General features: G+C 41.9%; 1 protein-coding gene across 1 annotated transcript in view; it reads left to right on the top strand.

Annotated features, from left to right (window-relative positions):
* Window positions 1–3,379: 3,379 nt before the first annotated feature.
* LOC115461023 (UDP-glucuronosyltransferase 2A1-like) overlaps window positions 3,380–18,155 on the top strand; it is a 102,431-nt gene continuing 87,655 nt past the window's right edge. The window contains exon 1 of the mRNA XM_030190541.1: window positions 3,380–3,487. The gene's annotated coding sequence lies outside the window, so the exon portion shown is untranslated. The remainder of the gene's footprint in view (window positions 3,488–18,155) is intronic.

Genomic DNA, 18,155 nt, shown 5'->3' with positions numbered 1-18,155 from the left:
TATGTTTTTTACTGCACGGATTTTTCAGGTGCCACATATAGATTCTAGCTCTAAGTGTGTATGCTTGTATTTAAAAAAATACTTATGTACATGGCACCTCAACTCCTGGGATTGCCTACGCACAGCACACTATAAGCCCTGTTTACTAAGCAGCGCTAAGGGCGCTCTAGCGTTCTTAACACGCTAAACGCTAAAGACACCCATATATTCCTATGGTTGTCTCTAGCATTTAGCATGTGCTAATTTTAGCACGTGCTGAAAACGCTAGCGTGGCTTAGTAAACAGGGCCCTATATGTACATGTGTTACTAATGGAATGCATACTGATATGGGCGTATACAACTATGTGGTTTTAGAAAAGTCTCTCTCTACAGTAACTTCCTTAGCCAGGTAACCACAGATGCAAGAAAAGCAGGACAAAATAATAAGCAGATAGACTGAGCAGGATACTCAGCTGGACTATCGGTGGCACTTTGGAATATCTAAAGCTAAATTTTTATGGGAAGGGCTCCAGTTCAGTTGTAGGATATATGTTATGGGTCAGTCTAAAGCAGCGGTTCTCAACTGGTGTGTTGCAACACACAAGTGTGTCATGAGTATCGGGGAGGTGTGTTGCGGGCCCAGCACAAACAGAGCAGCGGCTTGGAAGGGAGAGTGGCTACAGAAAACCCCGCCCAGCAGCAGGAGGTGCAGCTACACAAGCCCTGCTACTAGAAGTATAGCCAGGTTGAGACGTCGGGGGGGGGGGGGGGGGGGGGGGAGGAGCGGAGAGCAGATTGCGCAGGCGCATGCTCCTTCCCAGGTTGTATGAGCAGCAAACCATGCTTACTAGGTTTTCACTTCCAGTTTTCAGAGCCACTGGAATTGAGAGCATGCTAAATGCAATTTGCTGCCTATACAACCGGGGAAGGAATATAGCATCAGGATTTAACTAAACACGTCTTCTGCCACTGGACTCAGTTTCCTGCTGCTGCTCTCACCTCCAAGTCCTGCTGGAAAAGGAAGCTTCACTTTTTTGGGGGGGGGAGGGGAGTGGGAAAGAGAGGAGACAGGGAGTTGCTGAACCACAAGAATGGAGGGGAAAGCAAGGGATGGGATTTGCTGCACCATAGGGGTGGAGAGGACAGGGAGTTTTAAATTGGGTTGCTGATGGAATGAAACATGCTAGACGGCTATAATTCTTATTTAGAAAATATTTGACTGTAAATTACCTATCCTTTTTGGCTACATGTTTTCTTGGTTTGTAATGTTCCTGAGGTTTGCCCAGTTTATTTAATTATGTAAGCCACAATTGTAGAATTTATTTTATTGTGTTTTTCTTTTATGATGTTTTATGTAAGTCTTAATGATACCATTTTATAGAGGAGACAGAGGGGACAAGGATATGGGGGTGGGATAGGGAGATTCTGGACTACAAGGGTGAAGGGGAAGGGAGAGTGGATAGAAAGTTGCTGCACAATAGGGGTGATGGGGAAGGGAGAGGGAGAAGGAAGATACTCGACCATAAATGTAGAGGGAAAAGCAGAAGTAATAAGGAAATTCTGGACCATAAGAGAAGAGGAGAGAGGGGGGCAGGGAGATGCTAGACAATACGGTTCAAGGAGAAAGAGGGGGGACAGGGAGATACTGGGCTACAAGTGTGAGTGGAGAAGGGAGAGGAAATGCTTGGCTATAAGTGTGTAGGAAGGGAGAGGGAGGAGAGCTGCTAGACATGGTGATACTAGGTGGGTAAGTGAAATATAGATGAGAGACTGAAGAATGAAGTGGGCAGACAGAAAAGAATAAAAGAGGAAATATGTCAGAGACAAATATAGTGAGAGAATGGAAGAAGATAGGAGGAAAAGTATAGAAAGGACAAATGGGCAGCATCCACTTGAAAGAGAACAGAAGACAGACAGGAGAGCAGAAAAGAGAAACTGGGACCAGTATGCTTGGAAAAATAAAATTCAAGACAACAAATGTAGAAAAAAAGTGTTTTATTTTGAACCTATTAGATGGTTTGCCTCATGTAGGTTAAGTTAAGATTTTCTCAAGTTTTAATCATCCAGAGAAAACTACCTTCTTGGTGTGAATTTTAGAGAAAGTTAAAACATCACAGAAATACATGAGTCAACAGCAGCCTTTGGAAAATTCAAACCCCGTGAATATTTAGCTTTAGCCACATTTTTCTGAGACTTCTTCTTGTGATAGATTACCATGATGTCTTTATTATTAGCCAGATGATTAGCTTGCAAAAAGTATATTTGAGCATCCAGGATAGTTAATCACTAATCAACCTGTCCACGTCTCTTATTTTATCCCTCTAGCTTAGCCATACTCTCACTGGAAATATTACAAAGCTGAGATCCAAACTCTTGAAGCATAGTCTCTCTTTTCATCACAGTTTGCTAGATATCTACCAGAGATACATCCCGGTCAGCTGCCACCCTAGGCACCTAAACCACTTTGGGAAGGGGAACTCTACTTGGGCTGAAGACCAACAGACCTAAGGATTCAGCAATGCTACCATCTTAAAAGTCACCTGGGAACTTGCTATGCCATTCTATGACACCAAGGCCCTTGTTCTAGCAATCCTTGGTGAAAGCGGAGGGCTCTTATTATTGGAGCTCAGAGAATTGCCAAGTTCCAAGTGGTAGTTCCTGGGCCATACAAAATGTACATGTGTCTGTCCATAGGCCCCCGAGTTTATGGAGGCCAATCAGATACAGAGGATCTCAACTTAACCTTCTTCTGGCCCAAGTTGCAACCAGGATTCCCCTCTCAAGAGCCCTCAGTGGCTCAGAAAAAGCTCCAAAGGGACACACCGCTTCGGTCACACTTTTTCAGGTGCATACTTAAGGTCACACATTGTCAGAGATGATTATATCCACAGTTGCTGATGCAGTTAGAAGACATCACAATAGAATAGAGCCAAAGGATTTCAGTTCTTGAAGGAAAGCTCTTTCACCTCTCTGGAACAACCATTGGGGCTTAGTGAAGCTAAGCACATACAGACAGTCTGCTTAAGGACACCAGATATAGCAGCTCTGTCCCCCACTTCTCTGTTTCCAATCCATCCCTTCATGTACAGTACATTTTCACTCCCAGTGGAACAGTAGACAAATTGCAGTCCTTCTTGGGTTTTGGAGATCATTTTTCTTGGAGAAGAGAAGGTGAAATTGGTACATTTACAACACAGGTCACCCTGTTCCCCTATGACCTCAAATCTGAACTGAACGTTTTGGTTTTCTATTCGTTTTCTCTTTTATGTTAATACATTATCATTTAACTTTCATTCTTATCCTGATTTGCTCTTTTACACATTCTTGTCCAGTTCAGCGGATTTTTCATACGTAAAGCTTTGGCAGCTGACCGTTTCCTAAGTTACCTTTTCAATTTTGGGGCTGTAATTGCCTACACATGTGATCTCCTATTTAAGTATCGGGCTTTACTTTTGCAAATTACTGCTTTCCAGTTTTCTCTCTGCAGCCCTTTCAAGATTTTCTAAGGTATGTTTTGCTTCTACTTTACCATCAATGTAATTTTCTACATTTTGACTTCTTATCATATAATAATAATTCTTCTGGTAATCTTACAGGATTGTTACCTTTGATGGACAGTTTTTCAGTCCCTTACATAACAGCTTCTTTCATCTACCTTATTAGTTGCAGCTAAAACGGTTTTATTTATCTTATTTCTCCAGATGCCCTAAATTTATAATCATCTGACTTGATAACCCCAGAGAAATCATGTTGTTATTCTAACTAAAGCTACATTTTAGTTCGTAGAAGAGCTTCAGGAGATGAAAAGGGCAGGGCAAAAATTACAAAGTCATTACATGATGATGATTAGATGAAGTGTAGCATAAATCATAAACTGCTGCTACAAAATGATAACAGTTTATGAAATATGTAATAAAACCAGCCAAACCAGCCGTCATCCAGGGGCATTGTTTATTTTAATGGAAGGTTTCCTGAGCCATCCAACTTCTGCTTTAGAAAATAATGGCATTTTGGCTTGAAAGTGTGATGATTTTGTGATATTTTGATAAGATAACTACAGTATGTGGTGGACTTAGAGGCCCTTTTATTAAAGAATAGTGAAGTGTTGTAGTTAGTTGCATAAGTAATGTGTGTGGTAACTCCAAAACCGGTGTGCATTCCCAGCATCCTCCCATAAAGCTACCACACAGAATAGACCTTTACTCTGTACTACAGGCAGTAACAGACAGCAGATACATTTTTTTTTTTTTTTTACATTTGTACCCCGCGCTTTCCCACTCATGACAGGCTCAATGCGGCTTACATGGGGCAATGGAGGGTTAAGTGACTTGCCCAGAGTCACAAGGAGCTGCCTGTACCTGAAGTGGGAATCAAACTCAGTTCCTCAGGACCAGTCCACCACCCTAACCACTAGGCCACTCCTGCACATTGACGGCCTGCCACATTATTTAGGAGGTAGTAACTGCTTCAAGCTGTCTGCTATGCTAACAGCTTATGGCAAGTTACTATTCATGAACCACAAAGTGCAGCCCACATTCATTTCCCATCCTCTAAAATGATATGCAGTTATAAAGGGGGCAATTCTATAACTGGGCACCAAAATTAGGCACTGAAACTAAGTGGGTAGTGCATCAATTATGCACATAATTTCCATTAAAGAACACTAGTGCATATAGGCAATGGCACGCCTACATTTCGGCACACCCAGTTCCACCAGATCTTATTTAGTTACTTATTTATTACATTTGTATCCCGCGCTTTCCCACTCAAAGCGGGTTCAATGCGGCTTACACAGTAAAAGGAATACAGAATATTGTTAGAGAGGGTAAAAGTTAAATATACCAGAATAATAGATGAGATGAGTAGGTAGAAATAGGCAATGGAAAGGGGAGTAAGGTGGGAGATATGGTCTGGGTCAATGTCGTTATCATGAGGGTATGTGTTAGGTAGATGGTTCATAAGATTAATCTGGATCATTTGGATAGGCTTGCTTGAATAAATGGGTTTTTAGTGCTTTCCGGAAGGGTAGTTAAGATCTAAGGCTGGCATCCTTGTTAGCACCTAAACATGGTACTGTAGCGTGTATCTTACTGTGGGCCCTGTTTACTAAGCAGCGTTATAGGCGCGTTAACATTTTGAACGTGCGTAAACTATGTATGAGCGCTAACCATGTACGTGCCTACAATATCCCTATAGGCGCCTACATGGTTAGCGTGCACGCTAAATGTAGACGCGCCAAAAACACGAACGCACCTTAGTAAACAGGGCCCTGTATTCTGAAAGGAGCAGATCACACAGGAAAAGATCCTTTGAGTAATACTTTATTCATGTGAGGTCTATAAAAAAAAACCTGACACTTGCCGTGCTTTCTCCTTTTTTTTTAGCTTTTAAACAAGGAGGTGAAGTGGCTTGTAAATATCGCTTGGGTATCTGTCCTTGTTTTACATTTTCATTTGTTCAGAGGATATATAGATATATTTTTTAATCATTTAGTGAGTATTCATTTATCAATTTTATATTCATGTATTTGGCTTGACATGTTATGGTATTTTAGAATTGGTATTTATGTTCTTATTATTTATATTAATAATTAATGTTAAATAATATGTTTTGTTTTATTTGTTGTCAGTTACTTTTAGTCAGTACATTTTTACTAGCAAAAAAGGTGCCGGTACTCAAGTGCAAGGTCACCCTTCAGGGGTGGGGTGATCACTGAGGGATCCACCCCACAATAGCCAGGCCCCCTGCAACCACTCACAGAATCTGTGACAAGGCAGAATTGGTGTGTAGAACCTGAGCTCTTTCATTAAAACTTGGGGATCATAGGTCAATTCTAGCAGACAATGGAAAAGGTGCCAGTACTCAGTACCCCCAAGTACCCCCTCAAAAAAAGCCCTGATTTTAGTCCCAGACTGAGCCCATACATGGATGAAACACAATCAATGTCAGGCTTTTTTATAGACCTCACATGAATAAAGTATTTCTCAAAGAAAGGACTTTTACCTGTGTGATTTGCTCCTTTCATACTGCTGTTTTGGGTCTTGTGGATCGCTTGTCCTGCTGTTTCCTTGGACTTACTGTATTCTGTATGTTACATGCATAAATATCGACCCTGCCTGTGCCCCGACCATGCTCTTACCCAGTGAATGCCCCCATGGAGAAGTAACATGATTAGAGCAGTGGGCTAAGAATCAGGAGAGCCCAGTTCAAATCCCACTGCAGCTTCTTGAGATCTTGGGCAAGTCACTTAATTCCTCATGGTCCCGAGACATCACAGACATGAGGGCAACACTGTCCAGAGCAAGCGAGAAAGGCTGGTTTGACGTGGCTCTTGTCAAAGAAGCCGAGGCGCAAGCGGCTCAGGTACTAACATGAATTGTAAGCCCTCTCAGGGGCAAGGATCTCTTACTGTACCTGCACACAGATGTGGAAAGTACACAGTTGTTTCAAACGATCAATTCAACTAATATATCACATTTTGTTAGTGACACATCGATTAGCGGCACAGGCTTAGTTGCTGAAACAAAGCCATATCGAGTCATCTTATTTCTTGTACCACAAACTTTTGTTGATGAGCACATTACTGATTAAAGATTTTAGCTACTGGACTGGATTTCTCTTGAGTGTTTTTTTTCCTCACTTTCTCACATTCAAGTCACTTAATTCTCCATTGATTCAGTAACAGACTAGATTATGAGCTCTCCAGGGACAGAAAAATACCTACTGTACCTGAATGTACTCTGCTATGATAGGCTTGCAGGTGGTATATAAGAAATTAAATAAATAAAAAGGCAGCTGTGCAAATATATTATAGAATAGGGATGGGCACCCAAAAACATTTCATGGTCATGTTTGGTTGTTTTTTTTTTTTTTGTTTGCTTGTTTTTGTTTTCAAATGAATGTCATTAAGAGTGTGAACTAAGCCCCAAATTGTATAAAAAGCGTTAAAAATTGCATGTACAAATTTATTTATTTATTTGTTGCATTTGTACCCCACATTTTCCCACCTATTTGCAGGCTCAATGTGGCTTACATAGTACCGTCAAAGACGTTTGCCCAATCGGTGGATAAAATTTGGGCATACACCCAATTTATGTGCACAATTTAGTTGAATAACAAGCCAATTAGCACTGATACTTGAGAACTTCACAAGAAATCATTGGTGCTAATTGGAATTAATTAAAATTTACACAAAAGTGTGTGCAGCCTTGAGTTGGTCATGGGACGATCAGGGACGTTCCTTTCATTTACACGCGTTATTATAGAAGAAAGGGTGGGGATTTACACCTAGGCTTCATTGGTGTAAATGGTTGTGCCTAAATATAGTCATGGTTCCCGATGCTAATTGCTATTCTGTAAACCTTGGTGTAAATCCCCATGCTGAAATTAGGCACAGATCCCCGTTATTATATAACAACGTACATAAATTGTGGGCACGCGCCCTATCTACCCATGACCCTCCCATGGCTGTGCCCGTTTTGGACTCACGCATAACATTTACGCAGATACATTTTAATTAAATCCAATTAGCAACAATAATTGCATTGTGCACGCAAGTTGAGCATGCACCTGAATTTAACACACACAATTTTTAGCAACTTTTATAGAATTAGAATTTGAGGGAGACCATAGAAGTCTTCCAGGCATTGGCCTTGTTCTCCAGCTTCTGAAGCTGTCATCAAAGCCCTACTCCAGCCCATCCAAATCTGTCCATAGAGAATAACACGGGGACAAAGTTCCCCGTCCCCGCCCTATCCCCGTGGGTTTTGTCTCTGTCCCCATCCTGTCCCCATGGGTCCTGTCTCTGTCCCTGCCCTGTCCTCGCAGGTTCTGTCCCCGTCCCCATCCCCGCCCCATCCGCATGGGCTCTGTCCACATCTGCAGAAGCCTTGAACACTTTTGATTTCATAGTTAAATATCTTTATTAAAGTATAAAAAAGGAACAATATGCTGTGCAACTGTTGTTTATAAATCAGAAATAGAAAACAATTATAAAAATGAGCAACTTGTCTTCTTAGAAGATGTGCTGGTAGCAGAAATGTACAGGATCCCCGCTGCAAATTTTGATTGTTGTGGTCAGCATGTTTGCTTGTTTTTCCAAAAAAATCTAAATATCGTCTGCATCACTCAAACATAAATAACAGTCCAGTTCATTTACAGGCTTCAACGTAGAAAATGACATGGGGACAAAGTTTGTCCCCGTCCCCATGGGCTCTGTCCTCATCCACCTCATCCCCGTGAGATCTGTCCCTGTCTATGTCCCTCCCCACAGGCTCTGTCCCCGTCCCATCCCCGTCCTTGCAGTTACCGCGGGTCCCCATCCCTGTGTCTATCTGTCCAGCCATGATCAGGGCACAGACTATAGAAGTCTGCCTGGCACTCGCTTTGCTTCCCAATTACTGGAGTTGCCATCTAGACATCCAGTCTAGACTTACTTCCCTTCTCCTCTGTCACCAGCAAATACCCCTCTTTCTATCAAATAATGGAGTTCTGTTTCTTCCTTTCCCATACTATTCTTTCCCTCTCATAATTTGTTTTCTTTATATCTCTTCTCTATTTTAGGGGCCCTTTTAGAAAGTGGTGGAAAGACTACCGCGTATGTAGCATGAGCCAAATCGACACAACCGCCCGGCTAGTGTGCCCACCTGGCAGTAATGTCAAATTTGGCGCACACTGTTTCCCGCAGTAGAAAATATTTTTCTATTTTCTACCATGGGGGGTGTTCCTGGCAGTAATTGGCAGTTTGGCTGCATTGGCGCACGCTACATGAGTACAGCACATGCTGCTTGTGAGCCCTTATCGCTAGGTCAATGGCTGGCAGTAAGGGCTCAAGCAGTAAACAGCCAAGCACTATTCCAAGATGGCTGCCACGTAGGGGGATGGGGAATCATCGGCTCCCGTGGTCCGCCGATATTTGGCCGCAGATTGGCTCAGCATCGCTGATCCTGCACCTCTTTTGATCTGGGGTGCCGTGGTGAGGCTGTTAGGCTACGTCCGGTTGCCAGTGTCGGCAAGTTCCCGCCGTCTTCGTGTGCCTGCCGCTGGCCACCAGCGGCTGCCCGCTCGGGTCATTCGTAGTGTGTTAGCTTGCAGGAAGTCTTAGCCTGCCTTGCCGGATCCTAGGGGGAAGCGACAGCCTTCGATCTTGGCGAACTAATGTCCCTACTGCTTTGTATTGATGTTGCCGTGCCCATCGGCATCTTGGGCCCCGCCTTCGTGGAGTGTGGTCAGCTGTATGGCCGAGTGCTGTCTATCTCCAGCATGGACCGTTGCAGCTGGGCCGTTGGGCCGTTAGGAACTGCGTCTCCTGGCTGCTGCAGCCATCGTCTGAGGAGCTGGACGGTTGATGAGCTGCTTTCGGCGCTTTCTGCAGCCTGCTGTTTTGACTCTCATCACATCCTGCCCCACACGGTCCTGCTCGTGGCATGCTGCTTCTTTTTCCTGGTCGAGCTGTGATATCTCAGCTGCACTCTTTTGGATTGCCTTGCTGGAAGCTGTTCTAGTCATTTCAGCGCCTGGACTCCACCTTTGACTGGCCTGTCTTGGATAGCCTACCTCTGTATCACCTCATCTTCCTTTTCCTCTTTTAGCCCTTTCCACTTTTCTTCATCCCTCTTCCATCTATTCTTCTTTTGAGATTTGTAATTCTCCCAATGTAATTTGGCCTATTCTGCACATTGTAAGTCACTTTGAGTTGTAGAAAAGGCCAGACGAATTTCCGAATTTCCTATTTAATATATAAAGTTTATTTACAATTGTACTGAATAGCTCAATGGGCTATTTCAGGTAGCATTTCTTGATAAGCAATATACAAGTCAGAATGAATGATTAAAAAAACAATGTACAGCGAATAAATCAGAATGCTATAGACAGACGAAGAAATCAGAATGCTATATACAGACAAAGAAATTAGAATGCTCGCTACCTCTTTGTTCCAATCTGTTTTTATATCGTTCTTCTTTGGCATCTGACCAATTCTCTCATACAACATTCCTGTGCAAGTCTCTGAATACCACAAAGCTGTTAATCATGGGCAGAACATGCTACATCTGTTTTCCCTTATTCCACAGACTTTCTGGAGCCGTGCCTTTAGCTGATGTGGGCCCCATCATGTCCCAGGAGATTTAGTGTTGAAACAGCTTGCTCTGCTGTTCTTTGAAGCTTTCCACTTCTATTTTGTATGCTTTTGTTCAACAAATCCTCCCTTTTGAGGACTGATTGTTTCAGGCCTCAAACATCTGTTTCAGCTCCAGTCTGTTTCCTTACCTCCCTTCTAAATCTCCTCCCCCCTTGTTTGTGGCATTCAGTTTCTGCACGCTTTTTCAATATTTTTGGCTGACATATTAATGTTCTATTCATTCTTGATCTCAGTTACCATTGTCATTTTAAAAGCATCCTGGCACATCTTTGCAAACATGCTAATACACATGTTATATAGCATTAAACAGATTCAATTGTACTAGGGTACAAAATTTATATTTCTTTTGAATACAGACAGTGAGTTTCATCAAAGGGAAGTACACTGTCATTCTTACTTTTCATATAAGAACAATTATAAGGATAATGCCCAATTGCATTAGTTAATGTGGCATTAAAAATTACACAAATTAAAAGCATATTCCAAGGTTATTAACATTCATTGAATCAGTTGTTACATACTATTGAGTTAAAGTCTTATTACAGCTTGTTTTATTGCCACACTTTTCTTTGGTGGCTGTGACATTTATAATCAATGTACTTTTTCCTATACACCAATTACCTGTTACAACATTGTGCGTGTAATTGCACTTTATCAGGGGAATGTTTCCAGTTGTCATACTATTAATTAGACACCAAAATGATGTCTGTGGGTACTTGTCCATAAGCAAGGCTTGCTTATAAATAGTCTCATTTGTCCAATGAAGTTTCGATAACAGACATGATTTTATCATTGTAGTCCCATATATCATAGCTGGCAAGGACAAGGATGATGTCAGTCAGTGGGCACATATGATACAATCAGTCAAATTCAACATCTTGGCCGCTGTAACAAGTCTATATGTGTTCATTGTCCATTAACAAACAACAACAAAACAACAACATCCCAATACCATCATGTTTAGGGACATGATGTTTGTTTATTCTTTGTCCATTTCAATATTATTAGTTCGTCGAATATCTGATAAGTGTATCCAAGAAGTATGACCTTCCAGACGGGCAGCGGTCTGAGTAAGGGCCGTGATAGCAAAAGGTCCTACATACACAGGATCCTTCCACGTTTTATGTGTAAAGTTCTTTCGCAGTACTAGATCACCTACTTTAAAAGCACAAACATCATTAGTAGTCCCTGCCTGTGATGCTACATTTGTTCGGATCATATCACTTGTCAGGTTCAACATCGGTTGTAGCTTTTGCCAGTACTGAGCTGTGCTATCCGTACTTGCTGTCTGCATCGGGAAGAAATGACGTCCTGTCTGAATTTGGAATGGGGACAATTTTGTACGCCCATTAGGTTGGGCCCTTATTGTCATTAATGCTAATGGCAATACATCAAGCCATGTATATAATTTTCCCACCATTTCTTTATTGAGAGATTTTAATAAAACTCTCAATTTTGTTTTTAAAATGCCATTGTAGCGCTCCACCAAACCATTGGAGGTGGGGCGATACACTGATACTTTCCTGTGTGTTAAACCCATAATCGTTTCCATTTCTTTCAAAACACTGTTATTAAAATGTGTCCCGTTATCAGAAATTATTCTAGACGGACACCCATGGCTTGGCATAATATGAGTTATCAGGCATTGTACCACCTCATGTGCTGTCTCCCTTTTACATGGAAATGCTTCTATCCACCTTGAGAAAGCATCCACCCAAACTAACAAATACCTTTTTCCCTGCACTGGAACAATCATATCAGTGAAATCAATATACCATTCTTTTGCTGGGCCTTCTGGTATTGGAAGTGTCCCAGGTGATATTTTAGGACCTCGTTTAGGTATGTTAATATTGCATACCATGCAATTTTGCACAACCTGTTGAATCAGGTTATCAATTTTTAAAGTCCAAAATCTTTGCTCAAATTGTTGCCTCATTGTTTCCTTATTCCAATGCATGGTTGCATGCCACTCAGCCAATACCTTAATTGCCTGGCTCATTGGCATACAAGGTAATCCTTCTTCTGCATTAAACCATTCACTTCCCAATTTCATACATCCTCTCTTCAACCATTTTTCACTTTCCTGTCCCTCTGGCTGCCACATTTCAATCTTATCTACATTCGTAAGTGGCCCTTCCCGTGTCTGTCTAGTATTATACAAAATCTTTTCACTTTGCTTAACCACCTCCGTTGCTGCTGCATCAGCCATTGCATTACCTAGTGCCTCAAAGGTTGGCCTTTCAGTGTGGGCTGGGGTCCACACAACTGCAGTTTTTCTACCTTCACATTCCCTTCTTGCCAAAATTTCAAACAGCAATTTCCAATATGTGTAATGTTGTAGATTTTTACCTGCACTGGTTATCATCCCCCTACGTTGCCATTTTAATATATGATACTGTAGTGAACTTGCAACGTAACCACTATCAGTATATATAGTGACATTTTGAGTCATATCAGTGTGTTGTAAGGCCGTAATAACGGCTAAAAGTTCAGCATGCTGTGCAGTCTGGTCAGGAGGGGTTTTATATTGTACTTGCATTATCTTTCTTAGATTCTCATCTACCTGCACGCAGGCAAAGCCTGCAACAGTCCTTTCACAAGCTCCATCTGTAAACCATATTAACCCATCAGATAAGGGTTCAAAAGTAAGACAGTGAAATGTAGGGATTTCTATAGTATCGATCTCACCCTCTAGATCGACAGGAAAAAGCAGATCTATCTTATTTCTTTGTTCTTTAGTTAATGGTATTATTCTTATATCTTGTCCTAAAAGTACTGCTTGATATTTTCCAAATCTAGTGGCTGTCAATGCCGTCTGGCTAGGGCTCAACAGCGTTTTAATCGTGTGGTTGGTATGTATTACAATAGGAACAAAAGGCATTTGTGCTCTCCATTTGCCTACTGCTGACACAATAGCTGTCAATAACTTTGGTATTTCTTTCATTCCTTTTTCCACATGATTAAAAGAGCCTGATAAAAAAGCTACTGGTGTATTTACTTCATTATTTTGATTAATCATAGCTGCCCAACTTTGAGAAATACTGATACCTGATGCTGCACATAAAGCTTTAAAATCCCCAATAGTCAATTGAGTTCCTGCTTTTGTCAAATTCTGTACATCCTCAAGTGATGTAGGTCCTCCCTTGTCACGGGGGAAGGGGAGATGTTTAACTTCCAACAGGTTTTTAGTAACTCCCCACATTTGATTTTATCCATTCTCACAAGCTCTGCAGCTACATGGGTTTCCCTAAAAATTGCCTTTGACGGTCTGGGTGTCAATTTGAACAGGATTACCTTTAGCCGTCCCTCAGCCTCAAATTATGTTGACAAATCATATTGTTCCGAGGTTATTAGAGATTTTAAATCACCTCTTTCCCTATTAGCCCTACACACAAAACTAGCTAGGACTGTGACTAATTCAAACCAGATGATCTCTTAAAACTGCAGAAATCTCACTTAAAAAAGGGTTAAACAAAGTTAAATTGCAAAGACATTCCACATAGAGAACTAGAACTTATTAATTAAACAGAGTAACACATATTTTAAAATAAACAGAGATCAGAATTCCCTATAAGACAAAGAACTTATTTAAATCTAATCTAAAACAATCTTTTAAAAGGAACAAAACAAATTTCAGTTCTTCCTGACCTTTCTAACCTGTACACCCGAGAAATCAAAACCAGATGACATTCCTCAACCTTCAGGCTGAACCAAAGGCTGCTTTTCCTGTTCTTGCTGTATTTTTTCAAACGATCCATACTGAGACCAGCTCAAAAAAGAATCCTTTGCATCATATTTGACCCATTTCTCATGTGTTTCTTCAATCTGTTTTTTTTCTAACGGGAATAATTCTATGACATGCTGCAAAGGGGTGCATTTTTTTGAACTATCTAAATCTAAATACAAAGTAAATACAGGAGTTTCTTTCTTCTCTGCCCCTTTCCCTTCCATTTTATTCTGACTATTAAAATTTCTCCTATAAAGCCACAATCTACAAAAATATACTAATGCACTTAAACAAAGAAAATATACAAAACAGAAAACTACAAAGCTAAACAAATATACCACTAATAAGTCCACAATGTAAGCTTACTCACGCGTCTTCTTATTTCTCTTTAGCAAGCCCAGGAGTCGTCACCTGTATGTCCACGTCAGTAGGTTGATCACTCCCAAATCAGTGGTACACAGTAATCAGGCGTAAACAACGCTTGCTCTCTCTCAAAATCCTGTAAAAAACTTCGTTAACAACAAACACTTAATTTGTCATTCGTCTCGCCTTCTCTTTTCCGTGTGCGGCATCGCTCCTGGCTGGCTCGCCACTTTTGTAGAAAAGGCCAGACGAATTTCCGAATTTCCTATTTAATATATAAAGTTTATTTACAATTGTACTGAATAGCTCAATGGGCTATTTCAGGTAGCATTTCTTGATAAGCAATATACAAGTCAGAATGAATGATTAAAAAAACAATGTACAGCGAATAAATCAGAATGCTATAGACAGACGAAGAAATCAGAATGCTATATACAGACAAAGAAATTAGAATGCTCGCTACCTCTTTGTTCCAATCTGTTTTTATATCGTTCTTCTTTGGCATCTGACCAATTCTCTCATACAACATTCCTGTGCAAGTCTCTGAATACCACAAAGCTGTTAATCATGGGCAGAACATGCTACATCTGTTTTCCCTTATTCCACAGACTTTCTGGAGCCGTGCCTTTAGCTGATGTGGGCCCCATCATGTCCCAGGAGATTTAGTGTTGAAACAGCTTGCTCTGCTGTTCTTTGAAGCTTTCCACTTCTATTTTGTATGCTTTTGTTCAACAGAGTCCACACGACTATGGAAAAAAGTGGGGTATAAATGTTCAAAAATAAATAAATACATGTAATTCTAGCGCATGGCCATGTACTGCTCCCTTTGAAAAAAGCCTTTTCCCCAGCCACAGTGAAAAAAATGGCCCAGTGGACACCACAAACATGCAGCCACACTACTGCAGGCCACTTTTTACAAAGGCTTAGTAAAAGGACCCCTTAGTATTGTAAGCCTCATAGATTTATTTTTATTGTGCAGGATAACAAACCTTTAATAAACCTGAAACCATCTAAGCACCACTAAGATTGTTTGATTCCATTCTTTCCATACAGGATTTCTTTGTGTTTATCCCACACATTTTTGAATTCTTCTATTACCATTTTCATCTCCACCACCTCCCATGGGAGGGCACTCCAGGTATCTACCAAACTCTCCATGAAAAAGTACTTCCTGATGTTATTCCTGGGTTGGCCCCCCCCTGCAACCTAAATTCATGTCCTCTAGTTCTACCACTTTCCCATCTCTGGATATGTGTGTTTGTAAATTAATACCTTTCAAATTTTTGAATGTCTGTATCATATCACCCCCATCTCTCCTTTTCTCCAAGATGTACATCTTCAGGTCAGGGCTGCCAAGAGGGAAGGGAAAGGGGAAATGGGACTTGATATACCACCTTTCTGAGGTTTTTGCAACTACATTCAAAGCAGTTTACATATATTCAGGTACTTATTTTTGTACCAGGGGCAATGGAGGGTTAAGTGACTTGCCCAGAGTCACAAGGAGCTGCAGTGGGAATTAAACTCAGTTCCCCAGGATCAAAGTCCACTGCACTAACCACTAGGCTACTCCTCCAGGAGGCAGGGGGGACAAAATTCCCTGGGTCCAGGCCTCCAAGGGGGGCCCGGCGCCACAGTCCCCTCCACCCGCCCCCCTCCATCCACCACCGGGCCGGGCCCCCCTGAATTCAAATCATAGCGCCTCACCTCCACCTCGCTCTGTGTGAAAGAAGTGCAGCAGCGGCAGTCTGCAGATCGCCTCCCTTCGGGCCTTCCCTCCCTATGTCCCGCCCTCACACAAGTTACATCAGATGAGGGAGGGAGGGAGGGAGGGAGCCCGAAGGGAGGCGATCTGCAGACTGCCGCTGCTGTGCTTCTTTCACACGGAGCGAGGTCGAGGTGAGGCGCTATGATTTGAATTCAGGGGGGCCCAGTCCGGTGGTGGATGGAGGGGGGGCGGTGGCAGCAGCGGGGGCGAGGCCCCGGGGGCGGCCTTGCCTCGGGCCCGGCCCAGTCTCTCTGTGGCCCTGCTTCAGGTTATCAAGTCTCTTCTCATATCTCTTGTGGTGCAAACCCCATAACATTATCATCACTGCCTCAAGTCTTTTTACATCCTTAGAATGATATGGCCTCCATACCTGAACATAATACTTCAAGTGGGGCCTCATCAATGACTTCAACACCTCATTTCTTCTGCTGGTTATACCCCTCTCTATGCAGCCTAGCATTCTTCTGGTTGTGGCCACTGCCTTGTCACATTGTTTCTCCCCGGGCTACCCGAGAGTAGAGAGAGGCCAGTAGGACACAAAGGCAGCCCAGGGAAGTGGCTCAGGAAAGGCCCCAGCTTGGCTAAAGCCTTGGGACTGATGGTGTATAGCAGTCGAGCATATCATCATTGTTTAGGTGCAATGATGATGTCATAGCACATGAGCAAAAAACAGAGGATATGGTCTGTGAGCCTAAGAAGGCCTGGGAAAAATATTTGTGGCCCTCCAAAATTTAAAATTTAATTATTTGAGGTGTCAGGGTGGTCTGGAGAGGCAGGATAATTGGCAACTTTAAATTGCTGTGATGGTGCTATGAATTATGCCTATGAGCATTCACACATGAACAATTCAGCACAGACTGCTCCAGAAAATGTTGGGAGAGTAGGGAGGCAGGAGAGAAAGCTGAAAACGGTGCAAAATACCGCACTTACACATTGGTGCCTGTGGATGCTGGCCCTGACACCCATTTAAAATTTAGAAATATAGAAGCTAATTTTGGGGGTTCTGGCCAATATAAATGTGTGTGGGGGAATTAGATTTGATGGCTAAGATGAGTCAGATGTGTTTTGAGTCTCTCGGAAGGTGTTTTAGAGTAAAAATGGTTAATAAAAAACGTTTGTCACCCATTTGGGAAAAATTTGGTTTTAAAAACGTGAATTTTTACACAGTTCATATAAGAATCCACATGTAACATGATATAGGGTGTTTAAAAGCAAAAACTAGTGTTTTGGGTTTTTTTTTGCATGCATGCTGTAGCCATAGAATTCCAGTGCATGGCTGTGTTTGGCTGCACAAGTCCTGGTAGGATCCTATTTCTAGGGACTGCTCTGAAGTCCACTGAGAGAAGACAGTTGAGCTCTGAAGAGGCAGGGTCTGTGACTCAGTGTCAGTGTGAGATTATAGTTGAAGAGAGTGAAAAGAAATTTTATTTGAGAATTTTGTGAGAAAGATGGTGAAGGATTGTGAAAAGAAAAATTGTGGAAGTAGTTATGAAACATTTCTGGTACATTTTTGAGTCATTTTTGAAAGGAAAAGCTGAGTGCCTGTGTGATAATAGGATGTGCTAGTTCCTGTTCAAATTGATGTGTTAGTTACTGGATTCTAGATTTAAAACTGAGGCTTATTCTACAAGAACCTTTTGAGCAAAAATATTGAAAATTTCTCTGTGACTTTGAGAGACTGAGGGGCCCTTTTACTAAGCCGTGTAGGCACCTACGCACACCCATTGTGCGTCAATTTTGAGTTACCACCCAGCTACCGCGTGGCCCCTGTGTTCTGGAAAATATTTTTATTTTCTGGCGCACGGGCGGTAATCGTCATTCTATGTGCATAGACCATTACTGCCCGGTTACCGCGTGAGACCTTACCACTAGGTCAATAGCTGGCGGTAAGGTCTCAGACCCAAAATGGACATGCGGCAATTTTCATTTTGCCGCACCTCCATTTTCGGCAAAAATTTTAAAAAGGCATTTTTTACAGGTGCACTGAAAAATGATTCTGCGTGCACCCAAAAAATACATCTACACTACCACAGGCCATTTTTCAGCACACCTTTGTAAAAGGGCCCCTGAGTCTGAGTCTGAGGTGTCTTTGTGGTGAAATTTTTGAAGGGTGTGTTTTGAAACTTTTATTCTATGAGGAACCTTTGCTCAGTTCTTCAGAAATTCTGCATTCTTCTACTAG

Source organism: Microcaecilia unicolor, chromosome 2 (genome assembly GCF_901765095.1).
Source record: "Microcaecilia unicolor chromosome 2, aMicUni1.1, whole genome shotgun sequence".
Classification (NCBI taxonomy): domain Eukaryota; kingdom Metazoa; phylum Chordata; class Amphibia; order Gymnophiona; family Siphonopidae; genus Microcaecilia; species Microcaecilia unicolor.
The sequence above is the reverse complement of the archived record's forward strand: the minus strand, read 5'-3'. Positions and strand labels throughout refer to the sequence as shown.